Below are 10,838 nucleotides of genomic sequence, written 5' to 3' on the forward strand. Positions count from 1 at the left end.
TGGCCCAGAATGGAGAAAACCTCTCATCTCAAGGCTTTTATGGATCTTCTGTGTTGATAGCTTTGCCTCTTCTATTTAGATAGAGAGGGATGAAGAGAAAGAAGGTTAATTTGCATTGCAAAGTAAAGTGACACGATTTGAAAGCAGTTCTCTGGCATTGCTGGGATTGGAAGGTCTGGGGTAGGAAATTAGAGAGAAGAGGGGAGTCCAGGAGTAGGGTCCACGCCAGAGAAGCCCCAAAGGGAAGGGCCAGGGGGATAAGGTGACCAGTGAAGCCCTTATGCTTTCTCATAACTGTGACTGGGACAAGAGTCTCAGGTTTCTGCCCTGTGTTGCAGCTCTGTCCACTTCTAGAAAACCTCCACAGAAGGCAGGCTTGTGCTGCAGGTGTGTGGAGGAGTGATGGAAGGGGTGTCTCTACTGTAGGGCAGCCAGAGGGGAAGGCCATAGTAGCTGGAGGAGCAAGAGGAAGACTTGGGACCCTCCGACTAACTTGGAAAGAGACTTAGGAAATAGGACCTTCCTTCCTCATATTATAGAGGATTCTGGGCCTCCGATAGGGGACGAGCAGGAGTAAATGCAGAAATTCACACAGTCCTCAGGATGGGACTTGAGATAAATAGTTTGGATTTAAGGGAAGGGGGGAATTGGGGACATGAAAGAGTCAGGCACTTGGTTTCACATAACATCGAGAGATAACATCGCTGGCCCTGAAGGTCTGGTTCCACTAGTAGGAGAGGTGTGTGTATGCACTCATCTTGTTGACTGAGCCCTGAGTAGAGGAGGTGAGAGTGTGTACTCATCTTGTTGACTGAGCCCTGAGTAGAGGAAGTGGGAGTATGTACTCACCTTGTTGACTGAGCCCTCAGTACAGGAGGTGAGAGTATATACTCATCTTGCTGACTGAGCCCTGAGTAGAAGTGAGAGTATGTACTCATCTTGTTGACTGATCCCTGAGTAAAGGGGGTGAGAGCTGCACTCATCTTGTTGACTGAGTCTTAAGTATGGGAGGTGAGAGTATGTACTCATCTTTTTGGCTGAACTCTGAGTACAGGAGGTGGGAGTATGTACTCATCTTGTTGACTGAGCCCTGAGTAGAGGAGGTGAGAGTATGTATGCATCTTGTTGACTGAGCCCTCAGTACAGGAGATGAGAGTATGTACTCATCTTGCTGACTGAGCCCTGAGTAGAGGTGAGAGTATGTACTCATCTTGTTGACTGAGCCCTGAGTAAAGGGGGTGAGAGCTGCACTCATCTTGTTGACTGAGTCCTGAGTATGGGAGGTGAGAGTATGTACTCATCTTGTTGATGAGCCTTGAGTAGAGGAGGTGAGAGTATGTACTCATCTTGTTGGCTGAACTCTGAGTACAGGAGGTGGGAGTATGTACTCATCTTGCTGACAAAGCCCTAAGTAGGGGAGGTGAGAGTGTATACTCATCTTGCTGACTGAGCCCTGAATACAGGAGGTAAGAACATGCACTCATCGTGTTGACTGAGCCTTAAGGGAGTAAAGAAAGTGCTAGTGAGGGTCATTGGGAACACTCATGGCCTGGGAAGAGGAGCTCCAAAAATGGATGATGTGCAAGCAGGTAGAGCTGGAGGTCTGACCTGGGAGCAGCCGACCAGGGTCTGGAGACCATCAGCTCCATGCAGAAGTGGCAAAGCTGGACACCAGCTTTGAGCCTGGGCTATCAATGCCTCTTCCAAGTCAATTCATAAACCACATCAGCCAGCTCACACTAGATTATATTGCAACAACAAACAACCCCCAGAGTTGGCTTAACTCAACAAAGGTCAATTTCTTGTTCAAGCTCACAAACTCCAACAGCTGGCATCTGCCCTGCTCCATGCTGTCTTCATCCTGTGACCCAACCTGAAGGAGCTGCTCTTACCTGGGACATCCCAGTCACATAGCACAGGGCAAGGAATGAAGGCAGGGCCATGCCGTAGCCCTTGTGGCTTCTGCTGGGAAGAGGCATATGTCACATCCACTCACATTTCATTGCCAAAGCAAGTCACAGGGCCAGGCTGATGTTGGGTGGGAAGTGAGAAAGTGTAGACCTCACACAGGGAGGACAGGGGACACTGCACAGTCATACAATCTTCTACGTTCACGGGCACCAACAACCAAGAAGATAATTTATATCTTGTTTTTCTCAGGCCCCTAAACTTGATAATGTCAGAATTTATGAGAAAGAAAAAAGCATGTTTCCCATGAAGCATGCTGAGTTTGCAACCCTTCTTCTGCCTCCAAAGCTCAACATAGATCCTTGATCCATGAGGTGGACACCAGAGGCGGGGGTTTGTAAATAACATTGGGCTGTGGGAGTGATGGGTTCATCTGTAATTTAAGGTGGCTAGATAATGCATCTTTCAGGGTTGTGCTTCTGTCTAGAGGGGAGAGCTGTGGTTGTTCAATAAAAGTCCTCAAGAGGTTGGTTAATAGGCATGTTTGATAGTACAGTAGGGTGACTATAGTCAACAATAATTTATTGTACATTTTTAAATAGCTAGAAAAAAAGCATTGGAAAGTTTCCAACATGAAGAAAAGACAAATGGTCAAGGGAATGGATATCCCAATTACCCTGATTTAATCATTATGCATTGAATACATGAATCAAAATATCAAAATACCTTCAAAATACGTACAAATATTATATGCCAATAAAAAATCATCATTACCATCACCATCATCATTATCTCCATCATCACCACCCTCCTCATCATCACCACCATCATCACCATCACCACCATCACCATCACCACCACAATCATCACCACTGCCGTCATCACCACCACCATCATTATCACTACCACCACAATCATCAACACCACCACCACCACCACCAGTATCATCACCACCACCATCCCCAAGACCATCATCATCACCATCACCACCACCACCATCAGCACCATCATCAACACCACCGTCACCAAGATCACCATCACCACCACCACCACCATTATCATCATCACCACCACCACCATCATTATCACCACCACTATGACCATCACCATCACAACCATCACCACTGTCACAACCACCATCGTCACTATCACTGTCACCACCATCACCATTATTACCACCACCATTACTACAACCATGACCATCACCACCATCACCACCACCATCACAACGATCACCATCACAGCCACCATCATCACCACCATCACAATGATCACCATCACAGCCACCATCATCACCACCATCACAACGATCACCATCACAGCCACCATCATCACCACCACCACCATCACCATCACACCATCAGCATTATTTTTTTTTTAGAGTTTTGTTGGGATTCAGTATCTGCCAAGATACCTATTCTTAAAACATGAAAAAGCAGCTGACCCTCCTGTGGCCCCCTTTTTGGCCAGTCATTGCAGGACTTCATCTTCCCCAAGCAGCAGCTCTGGCAGCATACAGGCAACTCACCACCAATGTAGAGGGTAATTGAGCAGAAAAGCCACTTCCTCCAGCAGTGCCCTGTCTAAGCTGCTGTCCTTGGACTTGAAGAAGCTTCTGGAACATGCTGGGGAGGGAGGAAGACATTTCACTTACTGAGTGGCCTGATGCAGAACAGATACCCAGCTGGTTCACTCTAGTTCGGCCTAAAACTCACCCCCGTCTATAAGCATCAGCCTCGACAGGATGCATTTCACATTTGTGATCTCATTTAACCTCCACAAAGACCCAGAAGGGTTGGTAACATTATCCCCAGGTCTACTATTTTAAAAATCTAACACCCATGCAGCCCAGGCACTGAAGTGGAGGCTGGCCACAGACAAAGCCAGGCAATCACTGGCTTTGCCTTAGACAGAGAGATGGTTCCTAGGACAGGAAGCTCCAGGTTGGGGTCCAGGCTATGACCCAACTCGTGTTCAGGTATTCAGTTTTGCAACATCCAGCATGGCTGCCTAATCACGTGTGCATATGTCAGAGGAGCTTCAGCTGGGAAGGGCTGACAAGTGACCCAGACCTGACTTGCCCGATGCCAAGGCCTCCTTTAGTACATCCCATGGAGGACACTGGAGACAAAGTCACAGCTCAGCCCGTTGATTTCCCATGCTCTGACTACCCTGTGTGCAGCAGAACCCCTAGCAGGCAGCATGTGTTCAAGGCAGCGACATCCAAATGCTACGAATTGCTGTCCTGATGGTTATTTTCCTGCATACAGTAGAGCTGATCCCTGTACAATGCTGGTCCTAAATTTTACCTTTGATATTGAGCTGATGTGCAGCGTTCGCTTTTGTTTTATTTGATGGAACATGGCTAATTGCTAAGAAGGTGACATGCTGCCCGCTGACCACCCAATGTTCATTCTCCTCTTCTTCCTTACTAACAAAACAGTGGCGGTGGTGGTGAGGGGTGGGAGGGAGTATAAAAAATGGGCCAAGCCAAGAGTTTGTATTTGCAAGCCTCTCTTATACCTAGGGTGGATCGTGACACAGCTCTGGCCAATGATGTCTAAGCAGAAGTTGCTTGATGTGACTTCTGGCAAAGCTCTTAAGGAGAGGACTGACCCGTTTCCACATATCTTTTGCCTTTCCGTGTCCTTAGTCCTGGCTGGGACGCAGATGAGATGGAAAAGGTGGAGCAGCCATGTTGTCATCATGCAGTAACAGGTCTGAGGGTAGAAGCTACATTCTGATAATACCAGGGAAAAATAATACAAGTAGTCTAGGGCCCTGAGACATCACGGATGTCCATTTGAACCCCAAATTACCTGTCTCCAAATTTGCTATCAGGCAAGAAAAGGAAATCTTTCATTAGTTTAAGCTGTAGTTTACTCCAGTTGTCTATAACTTTGGCCAGATTTAATCCTAAATTGACAAAGGGGGCAAGTGCTTACCTGCAAAGCAGTTAAAACTCAAACACAGGCCTTCATTTCTTCAGGGTTTTAATTTTTCTAGGGAAAAACCTTACCTACTCCTACTAAAAGTTATAATGGGCCAGGGACGGTGACTCACGCCTGTAATCTCAGCACTTTGGAAGGCCCAGGCAGGTGGATCACCTGAGGTCAGGAGTTCAAGACCAGCCTGGCCAACGTGGTAAAACTCTGTCTCTACTAAAAATGCAAAAATTAGCCAGGCATGATGGTGCATGCCTGTAGTCCCACCTACACGGGAGGCTGAGTCAGGAGAATAGCTTGACCCAGGAGGCAGAGGTTGCAGTGAGCCAAGATAGCACCACTGCACTCCAGCCTGGGCGACAGAGGGAGACTGTCTCAAAAAACAAAAAAAGTCATAATCAAAGAGGAAGACTGAGATAAATGTAGAATCAAAGGGCTAAATAGAAACATAACACATGGCTTTTTTTTTTTTTTTTTTTTTTTTTTGAGATGGAGTCTCACTGTGTCGCCCAGGCTGGAGTGCAGTTGCGCGATCTCGGCTCACTGCAAGCTCCGCCTCCTGGGTTCACGCCATTCTCCTGCCTCAGCCTCTCTGAGTAGCTGGGACTACAGGCGCCCGCCACCACGCCCGGCTAATTTTTTGTATTTTTAGTAGAGATGGGGTTTCACAGTGGTCTCGATCTCCTGACCTCGTGATCCGCCTGCCTCGGCCTCCCAAAGTGCTGGGATTACAAGCGTGAGCCACCGCGCCCGGCCCAACACATGGCTTTTAAGCTAAGTCTTCACATTATCCCTTATACAATTTTATCTACACCGATTTCACCGAAGCTCAAAGTCATATTATTGGCTGAGATTGGCATTGGGATGGGGTGGTGAAGCTAAGAAATTCGTTATCCCTTTGTTGCAGTGCTGCTGGAGTTTTCACTGAGTGAAGAGGTAAATGCTGAGTCTCCCAGGAGGCTGACTACTCCTGGCTCTGGGTACGCATTCTGATAAAGGTTCTTTATTATAGGCACCAACAGAAGGCTCATGAGAGGGCAACATGGATCTCCGTTTCTGAGCAGATGTTTAAACGCTGAATCAGGTCCAAGGCTTCCCAAATGAACTCAAGGAGTTTCCTTTTCCCAAGCTATAGAAAGTGGCGATAGCAATCCAGGGTCTGCACTGGGGAGGAGCACTGCCAGGACACGTCCCTCCCTGCCATCCCCCCAACCCCGCCTTTTAAAGCCTTTTAAAGAAATCATGCATGGGTAAAATGTCCACTCAAAGTAAGATAAACCAGCGGATTGTAATGTAATAGAATACAAAAAGCATGGATATGGAATTCCACTTACAACCCATCATTAATCAACCAACACTTATCAAAGAAACCCCAACTTGTCAAATTTCAGTGTAATGTCAAACAAGATACCCAGTATTACCTGAGAAGGCTAGTAAGACATTCATCGCTTTTCTAACTACTTGGAAGTATGAGGCCGGGTTCTTTTCCTATCCTTCAACCAAAACAACATATTGCAACAGATTGAATGAAAAAACAGACAGAAGAATCCAGCTGCCTCATGTAATTTCTTTTTAATTTGAAAATGGTATTTTTAATCAAAATGTTATTTACATTAGCAATAATAATTTTTTTAAAAAAGAATGAGGCTTGAGACGGAGACTCAGTGGCTGAGTCTACCGGCCTCAGTTGTAAAACAAGCACTGTTATTCCCGAGACGACATAGCTGCTCATTCCCTCATTCAAAAAGAATCTTTGAACGCCCACTCTGTGCTGAGGTGATGATGATGATGACGATGATGATGGTATCAATACTTGCTAATATAATAAACTAGCTACTATGTGCCAAATGGTTTCTCAATCTGAGCCATTTAACCCCCACAGCAGCCCGGGAAAGTAAGAATCGTTACCAGCTCTAGGAGGCAGCCCCAGGGAAAGCTCTGCAGTGCGTGTTCCAGAGTCGGAGCACCGGCCAAGGTCTGCTCTGGCTTTTTCCTCACTGGGTGACCTGCACAAAAGGCAGGACGTTAGCTGTCTGCTGCTATGGCTGACACACAGGCTCTCCTCATGGGGCTCGGGGAGGTGGATAAATTACTGTTCCTAACATTCTTAGCGTGACTGAAGTGCTGGCCACCCAGTCACTCATTTGCCCATTCATTCATTCATTCATTCCTTCATTCAGTGATATATATGAAGTGCCCACCATGAGCCAGAGCGAGATGCTTTCCTGAGATCCCCAGATACACAAAGCACTTACGTAAAAGATCGATACACTGACTACATTAAAATTAAGAACTTCTGTTTATCAAAAATTCCTTCAAGAAAATGAAGACAAGCTACAAACTGGGAGAAGATATTTCCAACATGTATAATTGAAAAAGCACTAGTACTAATTATATATATGTGTGTATGTATATAATGTGTATATACGTGTGTGCATGTGTGTATATATATTTGCATATTTAAAACCAGACATCATTAATGCAAAGATAAATGCACCAATGAGAAAGTGAACAAAAATATAGAAACAGACATTTCACAAGAGAGAAAAATATGGCTGGCCAATAAACATTTGAAGAAAAACCCAACTTAATTAGTAATTAGGTTAAGTGAAAAAAAGCAAGTACCAGAAGACTACATACAGCATGATATTCTTTATCAAAATAAAGGCTAGAATACCAGGTAAGATAAATAATATGCTCTGAGGCATCCATGTAGATCTAACACAGCTATTTTCAGAGAAGGAATGATCAGCACCAACTTCTGTAGAAGTTTATAGGCACATGCAAGTTAGTTTGCTAGTTCTTGGGTGGCATGGTGGATTCATGGGAGTGCCTTGTGTTGTTAAAAATAAAGAAACTAGGCCTGGTTTGGTGGCTCATGCCTGTAATCCCAACATTTTGGGAGGCTGAGGCAGGAGGATTGCTTGAGCCCAGCAGTTCGAGACCAGCCTGGACAACGTGGTGAAACCCGTCTCTACAAAAATACAAAAATTAGCTGGGTGTGGTGGTGCACACCTGTGGTCCCAACTACTTGGAAGCCCGAGGTAGGAGGAACACTTGAGCCCAGGAGGTCAAAGCTGCAATGAGCCGAGATCACCCTACTGTACTCCTGTCTTAGTGATAGAGCGAGACCCTGTCTCAAAAAAAAAAGAAAAAAATAAAGAAACTAAAAATAACAACAATGATAATAATAATAATAATAGACTAGGCACAGTGGCTTACACCTGTAATCCCAGCACTTTGAGAGGCTGAGGCAGGCAGATCACTTGAGGTCGGGAGTTCAAGATCAGCCTGGCCAACATGGCGAAACCTCATCTCTACTAAAAATACAAAATTAGGCCAGGTGCAGTGGCTCACTCCTGTAATCCCTGCACTTTGGGAGGCAACGTGGGTGGATCACCTGAGGTCAGGAGTTCAAGGCCAGCCTGGCCAACATGACGAAACCCTGTCTCTACTAAAAAAAAAAAAAAATAGAAAAAATTAGCCGGACGTGGTGGCAGGTGCCAGTAATCCCAGCTACTTGGGAGGCTGAGGCAGGAGAATCGCTTAAATCCCTGGAGGCAGAGGTTGCAGCGAGCCGAGATCGCACCACTGCACTCCAGCCTGGGTGAAACTCTGTCTCAAAAAAAAAAAAAAAAAAAATTAGTCAGGAATGGTGGCATGCGCCTGTAATCCCAGCTACTTGGGAGGCTGAGGCAGGAGAATCACTTGAACCCGGGAGGCAGAGGCTGCAGTGAGCCAAGGTAGTGCTACTGCACTCCAGCCTGGGCGACAGAGCTAGACTCTGTCTCACAAATAATAATAATTAATAATAATAATAGCAAAAGAGGGCCAGGCATGGCTGGCGAGTCATGAACCCAGGCGTGGCATTCATCAAATTATGTGCACCTAAAGTCCGCGAAGGGAAACAAACAAGAATTCAAAAAGCAAGACACCCCGGGGGTTCTCTGTCCGTCCTTCCCTGCACTCTGTCTGCGTCCTGAGCAGCAACAGTGCTGACCCCATGAGCCTCGGCCAGCAGGTAAGGGTCACCTTCTCTTCCCTGCACTGAGGTTCCCAATGGAGACCAGGTAGTGAAGTGCTTTCTAAGGGTTTCCTGTGAGGTCAGGAATCAAGATGGAATCATTGCCTCATCCTCTGTTAACCAGAAAATTCTCTAAACCAAACCCTCCCATAGCCTCTGGTCTCTTCACTCAGCCGAGGGCTCCCTTGTGTTTAGAGGGCAAGGTGGGTTCTGTTTCCTCTGTTTCATCCCACCCGGATGGAAGAGTCAGAAAACTCACCTTCCCCCGTTTGCCCCGACAGTGCCCCGTTACAAGAGTTGCCCAACTTCCTTAAATAGTCCTGTCACTTCCTCCTCATTTCAGTGCCTCTGACTCATGAGAGCCTGGGAAACCCCAAGTCATTTGCTGTAGGGCCTGCAGGAAGGCCTCCACCCCGACGCTGCACAGGACAGGGGAAGGGGGAACACCCGGGGAACTGAATCTTGAAACGCACAAAGGGAACGCTGTCCTGCCATCTTTTCAAGGCCATTTCCCACAGACAGCGTGCAAAAATAAGTGTCCTGGCTGGAGAGCACATTCCAGCTCCAAAGGCTCTGTTCCTTTTACTTTCTCCCGCGATTACTCTTATTTTTCTGCAGCTCAACAAGGACGGTCCGCTGATGTGAGCATCTTGTGATTTCTCCCCCAGCGCAGCCTGCCTGGCAGCTTTCTGTGCTCCCAGCACGAAGTGGAAGATGACCTTCAGCCAGAGGAGGGAGCGCAGCGCGGGTTAGAAGGACATGGCGCGGGGACTGGCCTGGTTGTTGGGGCGGGGACAGAAATCCATTTCCCTCGTTTTCCTCCACGCCAGTGTGGGCCACTTCCTGAGTCTCAGCACACACCAGTGTCTGAGGCTCTCACTGACCTGCTCCAAGGTGAGGGATTCCCCGTATTTGGGGCAGAACAGACGTTCCCACCCCGCAAGGCTGCAGTGCGGGACAGACACGTGGCCCGGCCCGGAGATGCTGCGGAATGTTTGTCCTGGATTTTAACACGTTTTCGTCCCTGGTGGTCCCAGCGGCTGCTGCCAGGGACTAAAACACCTTTGTCAGATTTTCAAAAGGCCCGGGGAAGGGAGGGGAGAGCCCAAGGTGAGAGCACTGCTTTACCCGAGACCCTATTTCTGCACAAGTAACTTTTCTCAGCCTGATCGCATCCCGGCTTCTAGGAAGGGCCTGGTTCAGGCTTTCAGCCTGAAGCCAGAGAGCACGAATGAGCCCTCCCCTGACTTCAAAAATAAAATCCCGGTACAGTATGATGATCATGATTATTGTTACCATTACTACCAGCACTGCAATCATTTGTGCTCTGGCCCTTTCATCCCAGAATTTCAAAGCAGAATGCTTTATAAGGAGATGGCTATTCATTTGTTCAGCGAGAGGCATCCTTTGAAAATGGAGCTTTCAGACTCTTGATGAAAAAAAAAAAAAAAAACCCTCTGATTTCCACTCAGCGTGATTAACCAGACAAGGGCTTTCCTGAGAATGAATGTGTCTGTTGAGTGGGGTCCAGACACTGAGGTCAGAGGCTAGCTCCCGAAACACTCCAGGAAGCAGTACCTCGGGTGTCCAAGCCTCTGAGACTCTCTGCAGCCCCCTCCCGTGGTCACTGTCTTCTCAAGGGCTGTAGGATCAAAGGTCACAGGCGCACCGGCCCTGTGCTGCAGCAGAACAGCATGGCTAAGCCACAGGTTCTGCCAGGTGGCTTGGGCTCAAACCCTGGCTTTATATCCAAAATTCCAGCTGCATGCCCTCAGGCAAGTTACGATACCTGCTCTGTGCTTAAATTTCTGCTTCCATAAAATGGAGTTAATGATAGTTTTCACCTCTTGGTGGTTCTGTTTGCTGAGTCATCATAGGCCCTGCCCTGGAAGCAGCACTGGGCACAGAATAAGCTTTCAGTAAGTTACAGTGATGGGGACCCCGCCACCATGGGGATGCCA

Source organism: Symphalangus syndactylus, chromosome 22 (assembly GCF_028878055.3).
Source record: "Symphalangus syndactylus isolate Jambi chromosome 22, NHGRI_mSymSyn1-v2.1_pri, whole genome shotgun sequence".
Lineage (NCBI taxonomy): Eukaryota > Metazoa > Chordata > Mammalia > Primates > Hylobatidae > Symphalangus > Symphalangus syndactylus.